The 27,603-nt window shown below is 43.5% G+C and overlaps 1 long non-coding RNA gene across 1 annotated transcript in view; it reads left to right on the top strand.

Moving 5' to 3' along the window:
* Nucleotides 1–3,344: 3,344 nt before the first annotated feature.
* The window catches only part of LOC144718019 (uncharacterized), a 33,615-nt gene continuing 9,356 nt past the window's right edge, over nt 3,345–27,603 (top strand). Inside the window, exons 1-2 of the long non-coding RNA XR_013585173.1 lie at nt 3,345–3,497; nt 6,851–6,933. This is a non-coding gene — a long non-coding RNA (uncharacterized LOC144718019). The remainder of the gene's footprint in view (nt 3,498–6,850; nt 6,934–27,603) is intronic.

Genomic DNA, 27,603 nt, shown 5'->3' on the forward strand with positions numbered 1-27,603 from the left:
TTGCAGGTTTTGCAAACCAAATACCTTTTGGAATGTAACATCACGTTCGTGCCACGGCACACCATGTATTCAACTCGGGCCTTGAGACACGAAATTCATTTTTTTTATATATATATAAAATGAGGACATCACTGTGCCCGACCAAGATTCGTGCACGCTACACACTGCCGTGTAATAGAATCAGACGAGAGTCGTTGTACACTATACTTTTGTTTTTATTTTTTCGAATGTACTTGCATCGGGAGCACCTGAATCCCGTAAATGCCAAAGCTCCCTGCTAAGGGGCTGTCCATAAATGACGTCACGCGATTTTTTACGATTTTTGACCCCCCCCCCCCTAGTCACACAACGTCACAAAAGTCAGACCCCCTCCCTCAAATATGACGTCACAAAGCTCTGCCCCCCCCCCAAAAATAAAACATGCTTCAAATCGCTTTAAACTATTGTCATTGTAGTGCGTATTTAATGTGGCGCTGCACTCTGATGTTATAAGAGAAAACATTTATGAAAAGGTATATTTGATTAAGTAGAACGCGTTGTCTATATTTATTGAAAGTTGCGCATTTCGATGTGACGTCACATTTCTCACCCCCCCCCCCTCGTCACACATCGTCACAAATGTCTGACCCCCCCCCCCCCTAGGTGCGTGACGTCATTTATGGACGGCCCCTAAAGCAGCATCTATTATTGTGTACAAGCGCCTTCACGATGCCGATAATGATGAACAACCACTCGGAGAACAACAGGGTTCCAAGCGACGCTGTTGGAATCACGATTGGACGTTGTGTCAACTCGTCTGCTGATCTCCGATTCTGAGAGGCCCTTGGTCTTCCATTGCCCGCTGGTATGAATCCATCTATTCTAGATTTGAAGTTTTCGTGACTGCAAAGATTAATATTTTTTGTTTTTTTCGGTAAAGTCACGTAGGTAGAAAAAAGACACTTAAGCCGTTGCGCTTTCGCTACGTTGTCCCCACCTGAAGAAGGATGCTTGTGTTGCGCCCGAAACGTCGTGATTTTATTTAGTTGTTTTTTTCATTTATTTATTTTTATTTATTTATTTACCTACGTGACTTTTTAAATTTCGATTTAAAGCTTTCGTGACTGCAGGGATTCATCTTCTTGGTTCTTTCGGTAAAGTCACGTAGAAGGGAAATAATAAAATAATAAAAATAAAACATAAACAAATTATTCTCGCGACGTTTCGGCCACAACGCAAGCAGCCGTCCTCAGGTGAAGAACAGGTCTGTCGGAAAGACAGCGTCTGAATGTGACTTTACCGAAAAAAACAAAGAGTATGAATCCATCTATTGTTTATAACAAAAAAAAAGATTAAATGTGTTGCATCCAATCTGTACTGTACGTTAGACACGCGTTTGTAAAAAAAAAAATTTGCAAAAAATTCCAGATTCGACGTGAGCTGGAAATTTCCGTCAGAGCGATTCGGCCACATTTCTTTACGGAGTTTTTTTGTTTGTTTTTGTAATCTTGATGAACAATTACAGGCTTTGTTGGGTTAGATCGCGTAAATATAAATGTGTCGTTAAACCCGCCACCACCCGACACGGCCAATTAGTAAGGTTTGTCACGTAAACAGAGAATGCCAATTCGTTACTAGTATAGCACGCTGTTGTGTCGGAGAGTAACTCCACAGCATTTACAATTCGAGTACGACGTTTCGCCAAGTAATTACAACCGGCATCATCAGGCGGCTGCCAGATATGTGTCGTGAGTCTTGATTCACCATGCGGAATGGGTAGAAGTCCCATCTCACAAAACAACCCCCACAGCAAATCAGAGGCCGGGGAGGAAGTGCCGATGGGAATTGGGGGGGGGGGCAAACGATGTGACGTCATCACTCACACCCCCACCCAATGCCTTGAGCTGACAAAACGAGGCCCTATCCGTGTCAGACGCAAACACGTGTCTTAGTGGGGTTTTAGTGTATTTTATTAGGTAAGGCCCACCGAGCTATATAGAGCTCTCCTTCAGAAGCGACCTGGTTATCACAAATGATAACTCAATGGTAGTGGCTTATCGTCATTGGGAAATTTAGAGCAGCCCAACACTCTAAACGCGTGATGTTCATTCTAAATGTGGAGGGGGGAAACCGGAGGACCCGAATCTACGCGACCACGGGGGGGGGGGAGAGAGCGAGACACGCAAACTCAAAATATGCAGGCGTCAGGGTTAAGATCGAACCCACGACCTCCTGTATACCAGGCGAGGTATTTAACATCTCGCAACGTGGTGTATGTGAGAGATTTTCTGTGACCCTCCATAGGACCGTTAAACCAAAGAGAGATTTATGATGATGGCAGTTCCAATGGTCATTTCAATTATGATGATGATGATGGTAATGAAGTTAATGATGATTGATGATGATACAATTAGTGATAGTGGTTTCGATAATGTTGATGATAAATGAAGACGATGAATTATGATATGCTGACAAGAATGACGGCACTGCTGCTGTACCAAGCCACACACATCTCTATTCTCTGGCGATCCGCCAAATCACATGGTGCAGCATTGAATTACATCGTACAATTAATCTTAACCATTGGCCGCAGCATGGCACTCCCGAGAAGCAATAGGTGGTCCATCGAACATCCGCAGCGGGGTCTAGAATCGCCACAACCATGACCTACCCGTCCTGTTTCTCACGCAGGCGCCGGGAAGACATCGCAGGCTGCACATGGGGCATCTCATTGCGCACAGAAGACACGTGTGGCTCGAACGCAAGCAACATTGGCACCTTCGCGCACCAACTAGTTTGTGGGAGTGAGCTGTTCGCTTTTCGCGCACTGCCCGAATTCACTCTGCGCATGCAGCGGGAGACGCGCTCCGTTCCAAAGTGCGCCGCGCCTATTTCATCCTCTGCTCAAACAGTTCCACTGAAAGAGTTAAATGTTTTCCCGTGAGACATGCCAATCTAAATCAGCCTGACAGGCCATCCCTGGAGTGCCAGCTGTTCTCAGCTATTAATGCCTTAATTAGCTTGTTTCAGCCTTCACTGATCACCAATTCCCTCCCTGGGGAAGCATGCGGCAGCATTAAACGAAGAAGGCCTATCATTTGCATTTCATGGATATTACAGCAAGGTTAAAGAAGCTCCAAAGTCATGAGGCTGCAGAAAACAAAAGTAAGACGGAAAGCGGACGAAGCACTAAGAAGCAATCTTTAAACAATTGTGCCATTGCTAATAATGATGATGATGGTAATGATAAAATTAAAAAATTTGGAGATATACTCTGAACGATGTGGCGACAAGATCGACACGGCCGGCTTGCGCACGCTGTGTCGCAACTGCTCTCCGATGTGTTTACGGCTTACGGGATGTACCTTGCCACGTGGTATGTTCGGCGCGGTTGTCTGACATTTCGCTCCGCGCGCTGGCAGCGGCTTCTTCGGGAACGTCTCGTTGTGATTCAGTTCATGAAGAAGCTCCCACCACGTGGAACGGCGCCGCGTTCTTCGAGGCACGGGGCAAGAAAAGTGAGCCAAGTGGTTGTGCTTCGCCACCGTGGGCGTCGCGATGGCGAAATGTTAACTCCTTCGCCTGGTATACAGAAGGTCGTCGGTTAGATCCCGACCCTGACGCCTGTATAGTTGGAGTTTGCATGTCTCTCTCTCTGTGGTTGCGTGGACTTATCTCCGAGTCCACCGGTTTTTTTCCCCCACATTTTATATCAACACGTGTGTTTAGAGTATTTTGCTGCTATAAATTGCCATGTGATAAGCCACTTCGTTGAGCTATCATTTGTGGCCAGGTCGCTTCTGAAAAAAGAGATACATTGCTCAGTGAGCCTTACCTGGCAAAATAAAAAAAGCAGTTTATAGTTGATAAGTTTCCGACTTAAGGGCTGGTCTAAAGACATACGTGTAGCAACGTTAAAGGTTCCAGGGCTTTTGTCACGGCAGATAATTATGAGACAATTAAAATAATTGGAAACTCAGTCTGTGGGTTGGGATTTGAAAAATGGATCACTGTGATATTTGAGAAACACGGCACGCAAAAGCAATGCTGCCATTCCACCCACTCCCTTTGGAAGTTGATGAACTTAATTTAGAATGAACACACTCTTCTCGATTCCTCGTTAATTCTTATTTAATTAGTTTCGTAATATAAACAAGCATTGGATTCTATCCAATTTTTTAATCGAATGATATTATATTATTAGTACACATTGAAGTACAGAAACGCGATTAAACTGTTCCTGGGGAATATGTGATACATTAAAGACTGTTAGACAAACGTCCATTACAATTGTTGCTAGGAAACAGTTTAGGCCTGCTAACTGTCCCTCCCCAAACCATTATTTTGAGTCGGGCACAAAAAAAGAATGCACATTTGTGTTAATCTGCTGATAATTTAAGCGTTCTCTTTCCTAAGAATGAATGAGTAAATGCACATTGGTATTAATTAACCGCCATAAATGAACAACATTTCATCCACTCTCCAATGAAATCTCATCCTTGAAGCCAATTTGTTTCAGAAAACCTGCTTTGGCTCAAATTCTCAGGGGGCTTGCGAAGCACAAGAGGGACATTAAGCAGTTAATGGCTTCAGCAATAGGCTATGAATGTCATTAATAAAATGTTACCATTAACTGTTTTTATAACATAGTTGTATTATCACTTTTGCATGTATTATTTATATATATAATATTTGCATTTGTGGTGAGCATAATGGAAGGAAGTAACTGCATTAGTGTCCGCATTTAATGTTTCTTGGACTGGCATCCAATGAACAATGTAGCTTCGCGTACACTGATTAGATATGAAATAAATATTCCAAAAATATGTCAATTTATTGTCAATATCACTCCCCTGTTTATATCTAATCATTGAAAACAGTGGGAGTAATCATGCAGATAAACGTGCGTTTAATTGAAAAAGGTGTCGACTTTAAATCGGGGAGCAAAAACAAGTTATTATGGATTTAGTAAAAAAATATTTCTATAACAAAGATACAATAATAAGATAAAGGTGCAGCCCTGCATTTGCTGTGCCAACGAGAGGAAGCTTTTAGAGAGCCCCTCCAGAGGGGGATGGAGGCCCACTCTTCCACACTGGGCAGACAAACCACAGATCGTGCCATGTACACTACTGGGTGGTCAGAGGTGATGGGGGATTAAACAAATTCTAGATTTGAAGCTTTCGTGACTGCAAGGATTCATATTCTTAGGTTTTTTCGATAAAGTCACGTAGGTAAAACATTAAAATTAATAAAAGTAAAATAAAATAAAAATCACGACGTTTCGGAGGCAACACAAGCTTCCGTCTTCAGGTGGAACCGTCACAGCCACGACAGCTGTATCAAGTAAATGAGAGATTGCAAGAGCTACCACTCCGTATATATAATGGTTGGAGAGGGGGGAAGGGCCAAGTACGGCACACTTTTTATTCATATGGTAAGGTGAGGCTTAAGAGGGTGAGCCTTTGTTATGGAGAGGTACGGTTTGTGACTAAACCTGGCCTACATAACAATAGTGTGAAAAGGAGAAAACAACTAAACATGGTAAAACAAGCCTGGCTGTCTATCAATAACCTGTAAGAGTTGTCTGTCAAATAAGATTGGCCAAATAAGTGTAGTTAAATCTTTTTTGCATGGATTAAAAAAACTTGCACCATTGGTTCAACTGCTATGCCAAGCGACCTCTGGATTGCACGTCCGTTGTGCTAACCCTACATCATGGCAGCATCAACGATACAGTAAGAAGTCAGTAATAACTGGGATGACAGGATTTCAGCGCTGCCATAATGATGTCTGTGTATATATATTTTAAAAAGTTTTTTTAACGCTTATTTTGCCCACATAGGAACTAGCCCGTGGCAATTATATTCTCCTGCACACTGGCAGACAGCAGCTTTAGACTTTCAATATGTAATGCAGGTGGTTCGCAAGTTATTGCCTACACCTGCAGTGTAATAGCATCACTTAGCAATGAGCAGAAAAGCATGCGATTTTGTGAGCTTTACAGAGGCATTACTTAGTTCCGTTGGTGTGCACGTGTGTGCAATTACATGATCAAGAGGATGATGTGTATCACCACTCAGTATTCTCGCAAGGAATTGCTCGTCCATCTCAGAAGGCAAGAGTCCCGGGTTCACGTGTGTTTATGTGATTCTGAGATTTTACTGCCCATGTGTGGATCATATATTCTTCTTCCCACAAGTGCTTGATTCTAATCATTTCCCCCGTTTGTAAATGTCACTTCCAGCAGTCACAATGCATGAGTGCCAATTTTATTTAAAGTTCCATGCGCGTCACTGCAAATTGTCGGCATCGCATTTGCAGAGTGGTAGGCGAGGAGAAATAAAAAAAATAATCCGATAGATTTGGCACAGGTCACTGCATAATAACGCGAGGCACAAATTGTCACCCAGACTAATCTCTTACCCCAGATTGTGAAATCATCGAACGCATGCACGTTCACGGTTTGAAACTCAATCATGGCATTGGGATAGCATTTTAACCTCCTGACACTCGCAGTCTCACTTCATTTGTTGTAGGGGTTTTTTTTACATATCGCTGAACAAATTGACTTGTTAAAAAGAGAGATTTAATTACTTGCAAAGGCAACCCAAAAAATTAAATAAGTCTCGCAAATGTAAACCACAGTAAGCGTGACATTGACAATTTATGTAGAGATGCGTTTTCGGTATTGACATTGTATCATGGGGTGCTGCATTGGAGGGTAAGCTTCTCTGAGTACTGCACAGAAGAGATAAGGGTAATTTACAGTCACTGTTTAGCTGAGAAATCACTTGGTGACAGTGCCATTACAGGAACCTATTTGTATCGTTACTGTGTGGATTTTAAATGTGTATTAAACTATTTACAGAGCTGCAAGAACCCTCGTGCAGAATCCACTGCTACTTCCATTCAACCTCCGCTAAAACCCACGACAAGCAAGGAAAATATGGGGTAGGATTATTATTTTTTTCCCCCATCACATCGCGGAAACAAAATATTGCAGCCCCGTAATATCTTGCTCATGCCACTGCTGGCAGAAGGGCGACCAATACAGATAGTTCTAGATTTGAAGCTTTCGTGACTGCAAGGAATGCCTCCGAAACGTCGTGATTTTTATTTTATTTTACTTTTATTAATTTTAATGTTTTTGCCTACGTGACTTTACCGATAAAACCTAAGAATATCAATACTGATAGGTCTAAATAACCCTCCGAAGAGGGCACTTGGCCAGGAAGAGGTGGAAGTACTCACACTTTACCCCAGCGCACGAGACCTTCCAATCAACTGTGACGTAACCATTTATACTGCTGCGTGGACAGATCAAGATCAAGACGTCATTGTGGACTAGATCCGTTGACGCCACCACATCTCTCCAACACTTTCCAACCCTCTGCCAAAATTCGCAGCTGCTCACCAAGCAGACACGGGACCTCCAAGATCTGGCCTGATAGTCTCCCACCATCTGGTCTTCTTCTTGGTTACCAGACTTCTGGAGATCATTCCAATGTCTAGCCTTGGCACCATCCTCCACACATATGTCTTTGTTGTTCTTTATTGTATCTAAAACTCTGGCCTGTCGTGTCCTCTTCTCGACTTCTGTCTTTGTCTTGCTTATGCTGTCTTGTCATACCATTCCAAGCATGAGTTTCAAACACCTGTGCTCAAATACCAACAGCTGGTTTTCGAGCTGCTTAGATAGGTTCCAGATTTCTCTGAGCCATTCAAAAGTACAGACAGACAGCACTCCGACCAGAAACACTATTTTCCTTACACTCGGTCTCATCTCTCTTCTCTCCCAACGTGGTTTACATTTCCCAGAAGAAGAAAAAAAATCTGACCTACTAAAGCAATATGCCTCTTGACCTCCATCTCCCAAACCCCTGCATTATGGACGTTACTGGCTAAGTACAAAGTCCTCTACCACTTAAATAATTCCTCCTTCCATGACTTTCAGACCTACTATGGGAGTCCCATTTATAAAAAAAAAAAACCACCATCAATATTGTCTTCGGAAAAAAAAACTTGTACCTTGAGACCCCAGTGTCCACTCTCGGTGCTAAGAATGCCAATAGCCTCGCCACTCCAGCTAAAATCATCATCAACAAACCTGCACCATCAGCGTACTTCAAGTCCCAAACATTAATCTTTCCCGTATTCATTCGTGGCTTTTCAAGTGTGCTAACCCTATCGAATGTTTCTGTAAATACACAATCGATGATACTATTCAACAATGTGGAAAACACAAAATACAACCTTGATGAATGCCCGTCCTAGCGTTGAACCATTCTCAACTTCAAGTCACGTAGGTAAATGAATAAATAAAATAAAATGAAAAAAACAACAAAATTAAATCACGACGTTTCGGGCGCAACACAAGCGTCCTTCTTCAGGTGGGGACAACGTAGCGAAAGCACAACCACACACTTAGTTTTTTTTTCGATTTAAAGCTTTCGTGACTGCAGGGATTCATCTTCTTGGTTCTTTCGGTAAAGTCACGTAGAAGCGAAATAACAAAATAATAAAAATAAAACATAATAAAATAATTCTCATATTTTATTATATTATATTTGTATTATTGTATTATTTCCTTTCTACGTGACTTTACCGAACGAACCAAGAAGACATACACTTAGTTGTTTTCCTTTATTTTATACCTACGTGACTTTACCGAAAAAAACAAAGAGTATGAATCCTTTCAGTCACGAAAGCTTCAAATCTAGAGTTATTCCATTTATTTGTTAACCCGGACATAAGGGCCGTCCATAAATGACGTCACGCACCTAGGGGGGGGGGGTCAGACATTTGTGACGATGTGTGACGAGGGGGGGGGGGGGTTGAGAAATGTGACGTCTCATCAAAATGCGCGTCTTTAAATAAATATAGAATTGTTATAACAACACTCATTTTGATTAGTTTTCATTAATATCTATTTGATTATTTAAATTTACTAAGGTCACCTTTTATTTATTCCATGAGGGAGCATTTTGCTTCTCCATGGGAGAATGGAGCAGCATACATTTTGAACATGTTTTAATGATTGTTTTTAAACATTTTGATTCTAATTATTCTACCAGGGCTTTTCATACTGTGAAATGAATATATGATTGTTATAATTGTACTCTCCATTTTGCTTCGTTCTACTACAAAGTTTCAAGCATTTTTTATAGTTATAATTACTTTTAATATTTTATAATTATAAGATAATTTAAATATAACATTCTGAACATCTGCAGTTTTAGTTAGACGTTGAATATTTTCAAGTAAATGTTATGGTAAATGTAAGCTTTCTAACGGCTCATTTTTAATACGTGTTTTCTCCTACAACATCAAAGTGCAGCGCCACATTAAATACGCACGACAATGACGATAGTTTAAAGCGATTTGAAGCATCTTTTATTTTCAAAATGGAATTATGGTTTGTGACGTCACATTTGAGGTGGGGTCTGACGTTTTGTGACGCCGTGTGACAAGAGGGGGGTGTCAAAAATCGTCCAAAATTGCGTGACGTCATTTATGGACGGCCCCATAGCATATAATAAAATATAAAGGACATATCTCAATTCAAAAAAAAAAAGAAAGTTTCCCGTTTAAAAAAAAAAGTTTTTATTTTTTTTGTCACCACAATGTTCTTGTCAAACTCAGGAGAAAGACTACAGATAAGGTCAAAAGCATCTTTTAGTTAAAGATTTATCACACGCGCCCACACCAAGTGCTATTTATCTCGCAGTATAAGCCTGGGACATTTGATTTTAGGTTTTTTTTATCCCTCGGGAGTCTCCCCATTTTATGCCGCGCAAGATTGGCTCGCCCGGAATCAGAAATGCACCGCCACCAACCACCACGACCACAACCCTGCCCCCCCCCTCCCCTCGAGACAATTTTTATACAAGAGATTGTTCCGTTTGCACGGTTTGTAATACATTTTTTTGTAAAAATCGATGCGTCGCCGCGAGTGTGCACGCGTCTGTGGAGTGTCCTTGTGCTGACGACGACGGCGATGGCGATGGAGGCACAATCGAGGCCCCGCTCGTGGGCCAAGCTGAGTTCAACGTTGTCAGCGCAGCGATAACAAGAATGGACTGGGATCGATTCCCGACTCGGGCACTTTCCTCACGTCGTGTTTGTCTGTTCTCTGCATCTCGTATGTTCTCTTGCATGTATGTTGTATGTTCTCTGCAGCTTGTATGTTCTCGGTCTCTTCTTCATGGGGCTTTCTCGGGTTGCTGTGGGTTTCTTTTTTTCCCAACAGCAAGGCTGGCTACGTAGGGTGCAAAAGAAGTCGAACATACAAATTGAAAAACATAGAGCAATGTTTTTTTCTTCTTGGTTCTTTCGGCAAAGTCACGTAGAAGGGAAGTAATAAAATAATAAAAAAAACATAATAAAATAATTCTCACGACGTTTCGGCCACAACGCAAGCAGCCGTCCTCAGGTGAAGACCAGGTCTGTCGGACGGCTGCTTGCGTTGTGGCCGAAACGTCGTGAGAATTATTTGATTATGTTTTATTTTTATTATTTTATTACTTCCCTTCTACGTGACTTTACCGAAAGAACCAAGAAGATGAACCCCTGCAGTCACGAAAGCTTTAAATCGAAATTTAGAGCAATATTTTGTTTGTTGAGATTTTGAACCAGAGGGCCAGGATCGGGCAAGGACCATTGTCCCTGGTCGCCCAGTAAACTGATATGACGACAAACAATTACATATATATGTAAGAAAGCGCAGAGTTTAAAACACTGGAATGTCGGCGACATGCGGCCGTCTTATTCTGGTTCCTGCCTGCAAGATAAATCTGGACTCTATTGTAAGCATTGTGTGGAGGCATCTGTGCCTACAAAATACATTACGTGTTTTGTGGGGGGGCGGGGGGTCGACAATTGTCGTTAACCTGTTGGATCAACTTTTTACCCCCATATCTCTGGGGGGGGGGGGCGGGTTCCACTTTCTATAACTTTGTTATTCAGGCCTTGTGAAAGGCTCTCTTATAATTTAGATGACGGACAAATGGAACGCCGGGCTTTTATAATAGATAAAAAAACACAAATGTACAATTGAAAAGAAGAGTTAAAATAACGTATTTTTAAACTACAAATCTCATGAATTGTTCTCATACTATCTGGAACACTATGTCAATGTAATTGTAATTGGCCAAACATCCCAAAACTAAATTTACAAAAATACCTGCAAATGACTCAATTGGAATGACACGTAACAACATGAAAACATGGCAGGACCCTCTTGAAAATAAGTCTCGAGACTCAACGAAACTTCCCTGGGTGGACAACCACAATAATAAACTATTATCTATAATAGAGGTTTTTTTTGGGTTAGATTGCATTAATATATAAATGTGTCGTTAAACCTGCCACCACTCGACACAGTCAACTAGTAAGGTTTGTCACGTAAACAGAACGTGCCAATTCGTTACTAGTTCAGCACACCAGTGTGTTAGAGAGCAAAGCCACAACATTTGCATATTAATCATTATTATAACACTGACGGGTCACCTGAAGGGAGGCAATGGTTGGCTCACATCAAGATGTGAGCCCCCATTCCTGTCACTGCACATCAATTACTCTTTCGTTCTTTCGGTAAAGTGACGTATCAAGAGAAAATAAGAAATTAAATACTAGCATAAGACGTTTCGATTGCAACACAAGCAATCATCATCAGGTATACATGAAATAGAAACACAAATCTAGTATACTTAGAAATGTAATGTAATACAAGTATACTAGAAGTATACTAGATTTGTGTTTCTATTTCATTTATACCTGATGATGATTGCTTGTGTTGCAATCGAAACGTCGTATGCTAGTATTTAATGTTTTAGTTTATCTTTATACGTGACTTTACCGAAAGAACCAAAGAGTAATTCCTGCAGTCACGAAAGCTCCAAATAAAGTATACTGCACATCAATATCGTGCTGTTGGGAGTGACGCGTGATCGTAAATCGAGCGCTGTGGTGTTGTAATAACCAAATAACAATAACGATCACATAGTAGACGTGAACAAATGTCTTACGGAGCACCAATCAGCATTCAATGCACCCGACCAGACCACCTTTTAAGCGCCAGACTCCTTCGATGCACCTTCCGGTGACGTCACCACGACGCTTGTGCCAGGCCATGTGCACCTTGAGGCCACGTGAAGTGTCGAACGCCCGCTGGCAGGAGGTCACGGGGCAGACCCAGCAGGTGCCACGGGTCAACTGACCGAGATGACCGAGATGACTGGCTGATGCACCACCTGTGCCCCCTACTGTACCAACTTGCTGTGCTTTATACACCCGGCGCTCCACTCGTTGTTGTGAGCGTCGCTCCTCCGCCCTCCGTTGTTGTTGTTCTGTCCGTACAAAGATCCCCCGTATAGCCTTAACAGACTGTAGGGGCAAGTGCTGTGAGCGAGCACCTATGAAGGCCAGCACGGCACACGAGAGGGTGGGTGGCCACCACCACGCCCGGCCGCCTTTGTCTCCTCAGTGGCGATGTTTACACATCGCACCAGATACTCATTTGAGGCTGAGTCGACCTAGGGGAGGCCCAAGACCGGTTCAGATAATCGTCACTGGGTGTTGGCCGTGAGCGGGAATCGAACCCGGGTCGCCAGGTTCGTAGCGCAGCGCGCTAACCGCTGCACTACCGCTCCCCACTTGTCCGTACAACACACACACACACGCATGTGCACGATCCGCATGCGTTTTCTGGTTGTACCGCGCGCTGTTCGGCTCCACGTCCGACGTTTCGCGCCAGGTGCTGGCGGCTTCGTCGGGAACTTGGATGTCGAGTTCCTGCGTAAGCTCTCAGCGCAATCGCAAACTCGTGTGCGGGCGGTGTGGTTGTCCACGACCTTGGAGAGGGCTTACCCTCGCGAGTTCAGGAAGGAAACAGGCAGAGGTGCAGCCCTGCAGCTGCTTGCTGACGCCACTGCTGGAGGAAGGGAGACTCGTATCAGAAATGGGCTCGAGCGGATATTTGACCTCCTCCCAAACGCTGCCCATGAACCCACATTTTATCCTACCGCGGGCCACCTGCGGGATACCATGGGCGCCTTTGACGATAATCACTGCGAGTGTTTAGATCCGTCACGCACAGTCTGCTTCGGAGTGGGACGTTAATGGTCCCGTGACGTCAGTCGCATTGTGTGCAGCCGTTGGAGTCCAAGTTTTGGCAAAATTTTCGGAAATTGCCCACAAATTGCTCAATCGGAATTACATAAACGCCCCCCTCGCTGGCAGACTAATTGCACAGGTCACTCTTGCGAATGAGTCAAACGTGATCTCTTAATTTCACAAAATATGCTTGAGACTTGTACCCCTTTATATACTGCTGGAGGTAGAGGAGAGCGGGGGGGGGGATTTAAAACTGAAATAATGTTCCATTGTTTTGATTGCTGTGCCGTGGAATGAAACTCAACCGACGACCCCTGACAGTGCGAGCCCCGTGTGTTAACAGCATGGCAGCATCCAAAGTTCAGGTCCTTTGATCGAAATCTGGCACTGTTGAACCAGAAAATCAGCATGTGCCCTATGTGTAATCGGTTCTCGTTTTAGGGGCATTGAATGCCATGCTGCTGTTATTCACACGTTTTACAAGAGGAAGGGTACCAAGACTCGCCACGAACAAAAAATATCTGTTCAAGTCTGAGTCCATTTTATTGCTGAGTATACAAACGCAATTGTTTGTGAGAGAACCTCATATACGAGGTGCCAATAGGCGATACAAACAAGATGACAGTGTGAGGTTTCAAACAAATTAGATGTCATTATGGCTGGTGCTGCACAATGGAATGACAAATGCTGTAAGGGACACGTGCTTTTTTTTATCAAAGGCGAAAAAGTGTTGTGATATCTTGCGTTACCAATAATGCATTTATCTTCGAAACGACGGTGCTATTTCTCATTTCTTTGTTAAGAAGTAATATTTGGGGAGTGAGACCGAAATAGATTAATCGCCGTGACATGAAAACTGCTTCGATGTTTATCAAATATCGTAGGCGATCCATGACCCTATGTGCAATGATTTCTGCTAAAAGATATAAATACAAATGGACTCGGCTTTTAAGTTATTGTTATTCAGTGATAATGTATTGGCCATTCATACATGCATCAAACTGTCCTCCGGTTCCTTACAAGGAATTCCACGAGCCATTGCTTTTACAAATGACTGGCCGAAGCCCTTCCCATCTGTGTGTTTGCACAACGTTTGCAAATTTGCAATAACGTAAATGGTTTCATGAAAAATGCATGCTATTTGCGGATGCAGATTTGCAAAATATTTACCAAAAACACACCTAATCTTGTCCCCGCCAATTTACACACGTGCTTTGTGAGGTCATGCGATTCGTGATTATTTTTTTGCTCTGTGTAAAAAAAAAGGAAAATAACAGTTTCTAAACGTTCCACATGAATGTGACCTGTATTCCGTTATCTTTTTTCTGAAATTGCTTCTGCTTTTTGGGGGGGATTTTTCTTCGAAATCTTACCAACCTTTAACAAAAATTGCTAAAAATGAAAAACCAGGATATTTAAAATCAAATAAACCTCTGCAAAACACATTTAAACGTACACACCTAGCTATCTAAACGTAAACAATATTGCCTCATTATTAGTCAGTGTTACCAAGTCAGCAAAACAAACTATGTCACCATTTGTTTCAGTCTTTAATACAAAAAACACCCATTTATATTGGCGGTCACGTGTAGGAGTATATAACTACTGGTGAGTACAATCTATATTAAGTGGAAATTGTGTGGGAACACGGCACTGTGATACCCACACAAGAGCACAATCACAAGTCGGTATTTCCAGGTGAGTCAGTGTGGTCAGGAGGTCAGAAAACCGACATACCATTGTAAATGTCAATAGTCAATATGCTCGCGTACTGAGGAGGATTATTTCAGCGTGGTGACTGGTCAAGGAAGAAACAGAATTTAAATCAGATGTTGAATAAATGACAGCTGACATATAGATTTTGTGTCATCAAAGTCCATCTGCGTACCCTGATATAAAATACATTTTACTCATTCAGGCAGGAACTTTGACACTTGGATGTGGACAGCTGCTGCACTGGGTTTTTTTCTTTACATTTTACATAAAACCAAGGTTGACAAGCCAGTCAATGTAATGGGCCCTCTTTATTTACACGGACATTCAAGTTAAATTGAGTGCAGGTTACGGTAACCTGGAAAACCGTTAACATTGTTCGAACGGAGCACGTCATGCTAACAAACATCATCAGCGACACGGCCGTCCAATTAATGCCATACGTAAATTTAGCAATCACTTTTTAAGGCGTACAACATTACTCGACTTAAATTGTGATCGGTTTGTAAATGCACACCTAGCTTGGCAAGCGTGCCACGTGACACACCGTTAAAACAGCTCTCACAAAGCAGACTGACAGCCATTGTCATTGCCGAGTCGTGTGGCTTCGCATTATATAAGCAGGCCCAATTTTAGCGGCACTGAATGAAAGGATCACATCCACACTGCGGTGGGCAGTGTGAAGCTGATGGCACCATTTATTTTGACATCACCATCAGTTAAATAATAACCTATTCCCCCTCCTCGATCTCTCTCTTCCAAATGCGTTGTCTAATGTTGGCACTCTTGGAAACAAAACACCTAGCTATCAATAACGAAGTGAACACATTTATATAAATACGTGCGTTTAGAGTAGTTGGCTGCTCTATATTACCACGTGATGATGATGATGATGAACGACTTCGTTGAGCCTCATTTGTGGCCAAGATACTTCTGAAAATAATCTACGTAGCTCAATGGACCTTACTTGGTAAAATAATAATATTAATACAAGTTTAGTTTTAAGTAAACACATTTGTCATTTCCGTTATGAAAACTTTTCGTTATATTTATCATATGTTAAAATGTGTAGCCCTGCAATTGCAGTACTTGTGGCAGGACCTTCACGAGAAGGAGTTCTACAGAGCCCCCTTACAGCCCTAAAGGGTATTTGGCCTACTCGTCCACATCGCCCAGACGTTTTGAAAGCGGATGGGAGTACCCACACACAAGACCTTCGGACCGACAAACTGTTGCTGACCCACTTCATACCGCCAGGCTGGACAGAAGTGAGCACCCATGACAATTGCAACGTTGTTTCAACCGTCGTGCCAGCAGGTCGAACCAGCAACCTCCGGAACGTAAGTCAAGTGCGCAAATATATAAACAATACCGTGGCGGCATCCATCTGTTTTAACGATTTAACAAAAGGGCGGGGGGTCCAAAGTCAGTCATTCTGTTTCAGCTCTAGAAATGAAACTAACGAACTTAAAAGCCTCATCGCCAGTGTGGACCCTGTCGCGTTCATACTACCGGCAATGCAAGCTCGTGTCCCTCGGAGCCATCCATGACTGTGCCCTCATTTCTGTTTTTTGAGAACGTTCAAACACAATACTCCACTATAAAAAAAAACTCACACAGACACCCAAACATTCTACACTGCTGTCGCAGAGTTGGCTGGGGCGTTGCGCTGTGACCTACGTAGACGACACCTAGGCACGCCGACGGAGTCCAGTAGAGCAGTCAATAACACAACGGAGACGCTCCCCTTGTCACGGCTGCATGGAAGTTACGGTACATTAGCGGCTGGCAACTTCTCTGTACACATTGCCGCATAATCAGGTCGAGGAACAGAGTGCCGCTTGGAGAGCATCGGCACCATTCTGGCGGCGGAAGTTACTCATGCCGCGTAAAATCGAATCGTTCGGTGCGCCTCGCGCGATCAATAACTAATGTGCGCCTAGTTAGGCTCGCTTGCTGGCCCTTTAAATGGCACCAATTGATCACGGGGAAGCCAACAGAAACGCGGGAACTTTGGACGCACGCGGCTGGGTCATCGTGACTGGAGCCGCAGTGGCGGGAGGGCGGGCGGCACATTGACCCACCAGTGGAAGAGTGATGAGCGGCGGTGTGGTCGTGACAGTGCAGGTTGTAATCGTAATTCAGACGATTCAATAGAAGAAGAATAATATCACTGAGATGTATTTCTCGCTCCCCTTGACTCATAACAATGGGAGAAAGCGAGCACTGGGATTTAGCAAAATCGTTGCGTGCAGCACGCTGCACAGAAAAAAAAAACATGACAGAGGGCTGTAGATGTCGTTCACAATTTATGTTTTTGAGTTAGATCGCATTTAATAAAACGTATTGTGAACCCTCCTCCACCGGGCACAGCTAATTGACGAAGTTGTCACGTGAACAAACGTGCCGATGTAATGCTGCTTCAGCATCGCTGCCGCTGTTGGGGAATAATGTCACAATGTTTACATGGGTGCGGACGTTTTGCTGATAGTTACATCGTCAGACAGTGGCCACTATTGTGGGTTTACGACGCGCATTTTATTTCCATCATCTGACCCACGAAAAAATACATATATTTTATGGATCATAACATTGGTCACGAAAGCCTAGGTGTTACATTTAACTGTGGATATTGTTCGTGGGGAGGTGAATGTGGAGGCCTAAATATAGGACAACAACAAAAACCGCATACCTACGGATATCAATATGTAAATATTGCTTGTAGGAAACAAATATTGAACGTCACTTTCCTCGCTTTTTCCATGAATCGAAATAGTTTGAGCTTGAGAAAAAAACCACAGCGGTTTAAAACACAATGCAAACCATTGTATGACTACTATTGTGAGAGAGATACAGACGGGGGGTGGGAGGGCGAAAGAGATGTGAACATGGGTACCTTTTCGAAACTGAACGTTTTTATTCCACCACGAAAGGCCCACTGAGATATATAGCTCTTTTTCAGAAGCGACCTGGCCACAAATTATAGCCTAATTAAGTGGCTTATCATGTGGAAATGTATTGCAGCCAAATACTCTAAACGCGTGATGTTGATTCTAAATGTGGAGAGGAAAAAACAGAGGCCCCGGAGAATAATCCACGCGACCACGGGGGGAGAGAGTCACGCAAACTCCAAATATACAGCAGGCGTCAGGGTCGGGATCTGGATAGAATCCACAACCCTCCTACTTTACCCGGCGAGGTGGTTAGCATCTCGCCACCGCGGCGAGAACAAACGCCCCAGTGAATGCGTGCGTCCAAAGTCCTCGCAGAGAAACCCACGCATCCCGGTGCGAATACGCAGCACGGCTGCCATCTACTGGCCCACGCAGTCAAAAAAAAGGGGGCTCGAGTTTTTTCACTGCCAAATGTTCACATTTTTCTCCGACGCGTCTTTCGGATCGCACCTGCATACGTGCGGCAAGTGGCTACGCGCGTAATTTGACGTTCCGCTCCACGTGCCACGCGCAGGGTAGGAGTCTCCGGTCCCAACTGTCCCTCACGTTGCTCGTTTATGTACCGCTCACCAAAAATAAATGTCACGACCGCTCCCCTTTGATTTGTTGCAAAACCACCCTTGCTCGGACATCAGACGAACAAAATAAAAAAAAATACGACAACAAACTCCAGGGGGCTTTAATAACAACCCTGTCACGCGCCGTATTGGGCATTAGGGCGCAAACGGATGGCTTCCGCGGCTCCGCTAAAATCCTTGCGATTTTAGCGGAGCAGTACAAAATCACTATCCTGTGCCAGCTTGCTCTCGTTCAGTGTCTCCCCATTAGCGCATTCCTCGCCCCCTTCTTCTCACTCCAAACTGGCCAGAGCAAAGGGCCACTTCCTACGGAACACTTCAACAAATCTGCTGATCGTCCCCAGAACCAAGACCGTCCTTTGGCTGAGTTGCGTTTTTTCTGTAGCTGCACCAGTCGTCTGGAGCTCTCTCCCCACTGCACAACACGCAGCAGAATGCAAGCCACATCCACCTTTAAGCTGAAGTTCAAGGCCATCACCTGCTCGGGCTTTCACCTGTGCGGGCTATCACGTGTTCAAACCCTCACCTGTCCAGGCTGTCACCTTTTTTCGATTTAAAACTTTCGTGACTGCAGGGATTCATCTTCTTGGTTCTTTCGGTAAAGTCACGTAGAAGGGAAGTAATAAAATAAAAAAAATAAAACATAATAAAATAATTCTCACGACGGGGAGACAGCGTCTGAATCAGGGGAGACAGCGTCTGAATCAGACGCTGTCTCCCCGACAGACCTGGTCTTCACCTGAGGACGGCTGCTTGCGTTGTGGCCGAAACGTCGTGAGAATTATTTTATTATGTTTTATTTGTATTATTTTATTACTTCCCTTCTACGTGACTTTACCGAAAGAACCAAGAAGAAGCTGTCACCTGTTCAGACTCTCACCTATTCATGTTCTCATCTGTCCAGGCTGTTACCCGTTCAGGCCGTCACCCATTCAGGCCCTCACCTGTTCAGGCCCTCACCTGTTCAGACCCTCACCTGTTGATGCTGACGTAGGATAGACTTTTGAGCTTTGCCTTCGTGCATCCGAGTTCTCGATCGAACATTGCGCCCGATACGAGATATATGGGCGTGTAAATGTTTGCGTTTCTTATTGTTCTTTCGGAACTGAATGAAGCAGCCGAATGATGAGCACCCATTGCTACACTACAGCCATTGCTACCCTAATGTTTTTTTTAATATATAAAATTGTAAAGCTATATAAGAGTATTGATATATATATACACACACATTGCAACACAGTCCTTGAAATGTTGCACTGTTTATGCTCTAAACTAAGGTTGAAAGCGTAAAAGTATCGGCTTCATCCATCTGCCTGTTTGCAACATGGGGTTATAATAAAATCTCATAAAGATGGCCCATTGTGAACACGACTCTAGCTCAATGTTGTGTTGATAGTAGTGCCTTACTCTTTCGGGGGAAAAAAACCAGCCACGTGGATCGAAGGCTTTTCTGCGTCCTTCCCGACACAGCCGCTATCCAAACCGCATTCGTTTCATCACAAGGCAAAGGATCTGCTTGCTTTGTGTGCACCAATTATATGCTTCTAAGGACAAATGCATATTGGAAAGCATTACATAATCCACGCGCATGCAATGCCTTTTCTTCATTTGCATTAAATATGTAAACTATTTCATTGTACGTTTCATGTGATTATTGTTATTATTGATTTCAAATCTCCCATTGGGCAACGTCCGGTAATTTGCAAATGCAGGTGATGTTGCTTCCCTTTGAAGCTGCAAAACTGCTCTAGCGGAGTTGTACACCCCTAACTGCCACTGCAATTTAGTGGCCTAAAATACAATGTTTCGCTCCGGATGATCGCTGCAAAGTATGCAAAGTATACAAAGTATGATCTGTGTTTTGATTTAGTGCGCTGATCTTAAAGGTGCATTGAAAAATGTTGATACTCCGACTGATGCTCCCGCTGTTGTGGAGTGACTCATGCAGCCAGCTATGGCTGCAGAGTTTGGTAGTACATGTTGTTTATGTTGTTTATTGTGAAAATTCGGTCACAGTTCCTATGACCACTGTTTCATTGCTTTTATGGCTTTATTTTGGTGATTTTCGAAAAGTTTTTTGGTTTGGCCATGTTTGTTTGTTGTAGTACAGAGTTAGACTGATGGGCTTAATCTAAGTTGTCTTGTGGTTGTTGTTGTTTGACTTGCATCCCACTGGGATGTTTTCACAGTGTTGATGTACGGTGCTTTTTTCTGCAATATTTTGCTGTCTTTTCTTGGATTTTCTATTTGCACATAGTCACTTTAAGATGTTTTCTTGTTCATGTTTTTTTATTGCGGTTGCACCCGATTCAAAAGCCGAATGGCTCACAGGGCTATACCTAATAAATGAACTTCGAACTTTGAAGCGGTCCATTGTTTGTTCAATTTGGTCCACGCGATCGGCGAAGGGCTATCCACGAATTTAACATAATAAAGTAAACTTTCATGCTAGAAATAATATTTCAAGATCTGTATTGATATAACATATCATAGTACAACATACTACTTGGCAATGGGTATAAAGTAAGCTTTTATTCGTCACAATTAATCCAAGGAAACTACGGCACTGGTTTTACAATATTTAATTCAAGGATCATACGTAAATGAAGCTCAAATATGCACACATGGAAACAAACAATCTCAATAACTCGATGCTTAAGGATCATTGCACGCAGTTATGTTAGCGAGCACCTATTAAGGTCGCTGTAGAACATGAGGGGACACGTGGCCAACGCCACACATGCCCGTCCACTTTTATTATTCAATCTTCTGACATTTACACAGCAGGTACTCCCCTTTCAGAGCAAGTTAATATAGGGGAGCACCAGACCAGCTGAAGGCATGATTTACTCTGTCGTGCATCCTATTTTACCATGATCATAATGCAGTGTGCTAACCAACGTATCAACTAACAGAGTCCATTGGTCATTTCATAAACGGTCTCACCTTTAGCTTAAAAGAACCAGCTATTATGACAATTGGCGGCCAGTTAAGGAAAAGAGCATTTGTTACTACAAACAGTAATATTTAAACGATCAAGGCACAGCATGTTACCAGATTCATTATTGCCACGCGAAAATAACTCGGAAATATTTCAAATGAAATTTGACCTTTTTTTGAATTTGCATTCAAAAGAAATGACATTTGCTCTCACGTTTTATGAATGTTATCTCTGGCAGGCCATGTAAAATAATAATAATAATAATAAAATGAGCCACACTGGTGGAAATGTAGAACGGTCCATTGTCTACAAACACGAAAACATAAGGACACACTTTTTTACAGGACCTCGTCGTAAAAATAAAAAAATATATTTACACGACTATAATGGCACTTTTTACAGGTGTTGGCTTGTAATAGTTATTGGGTTTTTAACGAATTCCTCGATTAAGAGGGAATTGTTTCATGCACACTACAGCAGGTAAAATATTTCCAGTAAGCATCACAAACGCTGCAGAGAAATATCATTACTATGCTACACGGTTTAAGATGACGCAGATTGATATGCTGTACGATCCATTTTAGGATATTGTAAATATATAAAACTCTGCATGAATATCATGATTTATATGAGATTTGTCACCTTACAATGACTGATGTAAGCACGCTACAGTTTATCAGATAAGAGTGGTTCTTATTTGTTTTTATACCAACTTGTACAAATTGTATACATCTCATAAACACGAAACAAACCAATCTCAACACTAGAGGCATTAAGCTCATTTATCCACTTTATTTAAAGTGAAGCAGACATAAATGGGTGGATAAATCAAGTACCCAGCATGTTACTGAATTTAATAGAAGCACTGTGTACACAAATATATTATCCCTATGTTTATACATGGAAACAAACGATTTGTATATTTTAAAAAAAACACATGCAGGACTCGAGCATTTAGACTGATGTGCTGACGTAGATTCATGATCATATCCCCAGGTTGTTTTGTATATTGCAGAGGGTCGTTGCTTGTGAATAATAATGTTCATCTTCTTGGTTCTTTCGGTAAAGTCACGTAGAAGGGAAGTAATAAAATAATAAAAATAAAACATAATAAAATAATTCTTTTATTATGTAAAGTCACGTAGAAGGGAAGTAATAAAGTAATAAAAATAAAACATAATAAAATAATTATTTTATTATGTAAAGTCACGTAGAAGGGAAGTAATAAAATAATAAAAATAAAACATAATAAAATAATTATGTTATTATGTAATTATTTTATTATGTTTTATTTTTATTTTTTTTATTACTTCCCTTCTACGTTACTTTACCGAAAGAACCGAGAAGATGAATCCCTGCAGTCACGAAAGCTTTAAATCGAAAAATAATAATGTTGTATAATTGGATCAGAACTTAAAAATAGATGAGACTATTTTTGGTTCCTAGGCACCAATGAATGTGAATTCATACAATTAATTCAGCTGCCACGGTGACCCCGCTTGAGCCTGCAGGCCATTCAGCAGTTGAACTGCTTGCTGCTGTGCCTTCAAGACACTTCACTACATTTTCTTCTGGCTAAAAAATTCCAACTTTGACTGTCACCTGGCAAACATTACCCTAATACACAGAGTGGCGGAGAAATGTATGCCGTCTCCTGTGTGGACCACAAGGATCTCAAGGAATAGCTGTGACATGCGCTTCCGCAGCCCATTCTCTCACCTGAAGGGTTGCTAGAGATCCGCATGGATTCTTGATTTCATGACATGACACCGAAACTGGCACAATTGTGGTAAAATCACCGGCAACAAAACGATGCCGAAGCAACGTATCGCTTGATTGCAAGTGGCAACATATGTGTATAATGGAAGGCGGTGAAAGCTCCTGAAGGCCAAGGATGAAAACGATGCCCCCCCCTCAGACATCGTCTATGGCACGAGGAAACCTTCTCCGTGGAGGCCTCACAGAATAGGGGCGGAAGAGTGGACCCACCGCAGGCCACCTTGGTTGGTGGAAAGGATGAAACCAGCGTGGATGGAATTCCTGAGCCAAGTGGTGGAAAGGCATCCGGGCAGGAAACCTGGGCCGAGGGTCGTAGTATTCAAAGAAGGGTTGCTCAAAAGGCGGTGGCTCCAAGGGCGGGAAGAGGCCGATTGGGAATGGAGGCGGACCTGGGGGGCACCTGGGAGGAGGAAAACAAAAACCGGGGGGGCTCTCCAGAACGTCGGGCGGCACATGTGAATGTGGTGGAGGCGTCGGAAGAAGAGCCTTCGTTTGTCCCAAAGCTTCTTCGGATGGCGGAGGCACGCGGGAATTCACCGGTGGCGATACGGCACCACGGGTAGTGGCTACAGCACAAATCTTTTCCATCGGCTCGCACTCAAATACTCTGCCTGCCTCCGTCGGTTCCTGCGCCGAGGGCAGCCGTGGTGCGCTCACACGTTTCTGAATCGCGTTCGACAAATGAGGCACATTTGGGGGCGTTGTAATCAGAGGGTTGGAATCGTTATTTGCTCTGCAACTTTGAACATCGGCACACCCTCTCACGGACAGACCTTCCGTGACATTCCGTGGCACCGCGTCGCCTTGACCGTCTTCCTTCACCGCTCCACGCACGGCCGCTGTGCGCCGCGCATCCGTCACCGGCACGTTAGAAAAAGCGCCGGGCCGGCGTGTGCGTGGGTCCCTCGGTGCCCTCGCCGTAGCGGCGTTCGGTGTCGAGACATCCGTCTGGCTCCGCGTGGGGTTAATCTCCGTCGAAGCAAGGCCGTGCCCTTTCTCCGACACGGCTGCGGTGGAAAACAAGAGGCGGCGGTAGACCTGACCGCCCGGGTTGTTCGCCACCGGCACTGGCTCCCTTCGGACTTCCGCGCGTTTGTTCCCCTTTAACGGTTGCTTATTAATTATCTGGGATGCGTCTTGATTGTGTTGGATGACGGCGGAGTGCGGGAACACCTCACCGGGGACGCCGTTAGATTTAGCATCGACATTTTTGCCAGCGAGACCATTTTTTTGGTTTAATTTGAAATTTAAAATTGGTGTCTCGTTATTAAATTTTCCCGTTTGTTCTGTCTGAACGGGATTGCATCCACGAGTCGATGTTTTCACCGAGTGGCCCCTTTGGGCATGTTCTTCTGAACCTAAGAATGAGCTGTTCTGTGGTCGATCTGACGCTGCGGCGGTGCCAGTCAGAGGCCGCTGCTGACTCAGCTGACAATCACCACGTGCGATTTTCTGCGGGTCTGCCGCCTCGCGTCCACCGCCGTGGTGGCTTGGTTCCGCGATCGGCGAAATTTTCCCAGTCGAGGCGCATTCAGCTTTCGAGTTGTTGTCGGAATTTTTGCGCGCGGCGCCGCCTTGATCGCATTGACTCTCTGGGCCGTTCTGTTCCGCCTTTGGATTCCTCGCGTCGGCGGAGTGAGAGGCCCCCGTGCACTTGAGGCAGGCGTTGGGAGGGTGCGCTCGCCTCTGAGCGTCGCACGTCTTCGTCGCTCGTTGTTCCGCGCGACAATCGGCAGGGCCCTCACGGATCTGCTCTTCGGCTTGCTGCCGTTTGACTTTCTGACGAACCAGCACGCCCACAATTGCTCCTGCCTCTGTGTTGTTCAGTCCTAAAAAAAAAATGACCATTAGTGTAGTTAAAGAGCCTTCGGTTTGTTTGTATCAACTTATACGGCAAGTTATTTTTTGTTTTATTTTCACAACAATTTAAAGAGCGCAGCCCCATTTAGCCACATGCAAGTTGTATTGAACTTGCAAATGTCCTTGAGCACTCCATTGGAACATTAATCCTGAGTTCAGAAAAAATGTGTCTTGGGAATGTAGCTATTTTAAAACAAATACAAACTATGAACAATACATATTGTGTTTTACACAATTAAAATAGGGAACGGTAAAGGTGCAACCCTGCAATTGCCTGCTCACGCCACTGTTGGCAGAAGGGCCTCGAACAGAGGGAGCTCTAGAGAGCCCCTCTAGAGGGTGTTTCTGCCTACTCTTCCATACTGGACAGAGCTCTCGGAAGAGGTGAGAGTCTCAACACTTTCACCCACCACATGTAACCTACCAATTAATTGTGCTGTTGTCATTATTTTTGCCTGAGTGGAGAGAGAGAGGTGGTGAAATTTAAGAAACTTACTCAATATTTCAATTGGCACACTGGGAGAATGAACTGGTGACCTCTGGGTCTCAAGTCCAGTGTGCTCACCATTAAACACCACGGCAGATTCATTCCAAGGGAGCAACCATGATATTAACTTGCAACGTAGGATTCCATAATCAATATAGTTATCCATATTTATTTTTGGGTCAGGCCAACCCAAAAACAACTACGGATCATCGTGTTCATTACGAAATGAATAAAACCCACGTAGCATATGATTTCCTGTTCAAAGATAACAATCAGTGTGCGTGTGTGTTGGGAAAATGCATCAACAAACAGCGCTTCATATGACAATACAACAATAGGTTTTAGCCTTTCTGGCAATAAAACAGGTGTCAGGATGTTAAAACACCAAACAGAATCCGTGTTCAAGGAATCCTGTCGGCATTAACCACACGTACTTGTGGTGAACATGCAAACAAACAAACATTCTCTGATAATTACATATGCATTGTCTTTGAAACTGATTGGTCCACACCAGAGACAGCTTTCTTTTGAGCCTCGTCTCAAACGGTGTTAGACCAGAGGACGCCAAAAAGCTCGGGGCGAGCAGCTACAATATGGTGACATTTCTTGCCAGTATCACAATCTAACAATAAGTTTTACTAAATACAGCAAATAAAACCGGTGCAAAACAAGCGCCTCACCTGGGCCTAGCAGAGAGAGCAGACTACTTGGGAATTTCTGTCCGGCTCCCGTCGGGATGATGTACAGGTCCTTCACCGAGTGCGAGTTGTTGGAAATTACGCCGTAACGCTTGCGGCCACTCAGGTACGAGAACACGGACTGGTACCCGTCGCGTTCCTCCACGGATGCCGGGACAAAGCGGATGATGCAGGCCTCCTTTAAAAAAAAAAAAGACGCCAACAAAAAACCCAGTCGTAGCAACCATTTGGATTACATTTTTTTACTTTATACGTGTCAAAATATGCTCGCATTTGTTTGCAACAAATCAGCAATCCCCCCCTCCCCCACCCTTCAACCCCCACCACCACCTCCCAAAGCGATGCAGTGAATTGTCGCAATTAGCCGTCACGATTTGATTTAGGAATCAAAACGTTTCTTCTCTTACTCATACCACCATAATTGTCTGGTGTGTTTTATTCGTGCATTCTGTCTGTGTCATTTGCATTGCGTGTCCCATTTGTCCTCTCTCGTACGCTCTGTCTTGTTTAGCTCTGCCTCGTGTGTAATGCACGCTTGCACTCTCTGTCTCATATATAATGGCTGTCCCATTGTTATTGTCGGTCTCATTGGTTTCTCGTTAGCCTACGAGTAGCATTATCATTGAATTTGCATACTTTGATTATTAAATGCACGTTCCAATGGATATATCTCGAGCGTACAAATCAATCTTATTTAATGAGTCAATATCTATGTATGTTGAACTTCTTTTAGCATCCGAACGTAGCCAACGTGCTGAACGTGTCCACTAATGAGAGACTGAATGCCATTTTGGTATTTGCAAGACGTAGAAAACTTGCGCTGCTCTGTGAGAATTACGGAACTGATCCTTCACCTCATGGCATGACACCCAATTGCGTAATGGAAGACAGTGTGTAGGAATCGACAAGCCGTTGTTTTTTTTTCAGTGAAAGAACGCTCAACGTGTAAGAAGCATACGTTTGTGTGATTATATGAGTATGTGTGTATGTCCTCTGTTTGATCACAATACCTTTGAGGGAGTTGCTTTGAGCTTATAAAGATAATCCCAAACCACCTGCGGATGAATCCTCCCCCCAATTTGAATTGAATCCGGTAAATCCTGCAATAGATGCACATGATATCGCAGGATTTAAAATATATATATACCGCTTGATATTATTTGCCGTCGAACAAACAAGCATCCATGCTTTTGAGCGAATATGACAACCAATGCACTGTTACGTGAATAACCTTTGAAACACGGTGACGCATGTTTATGTGAACATTACAAACCTCAGTGAGATTGTCTGTAGGACCGGACACAGGATAGGCCTTCATGACAACCTTGGCCACATTGGGGAGCCCAATAAACCCTTTCCAGATCTCTCCCGGCAAAGATGCAGCCTTCGCATCTTTACCTTTCTCCGGAGATCTGAAACGAAATTGCAAAAATCCATTTTACCGCGACTACTAATTCAAACCCCACATCAATGCTGAGTCATTTCGGCTTTTAAAATG

This window comes from Lampetra planeri, chromosome 4 (assembly GCF_965212315.1).
Source record: "Lampetra planeri chromosome 4, kcLamPlan1.2.h2, whole genome shotgun sequence".
NCBI classification, from domain to species: domain Eukaryota; kingdom Metazoa; phylum Chordata; class Hyperoartia; order Petromyzontiformes; family Petromyzontidae; genus Lampetra; species Lampetra planeri.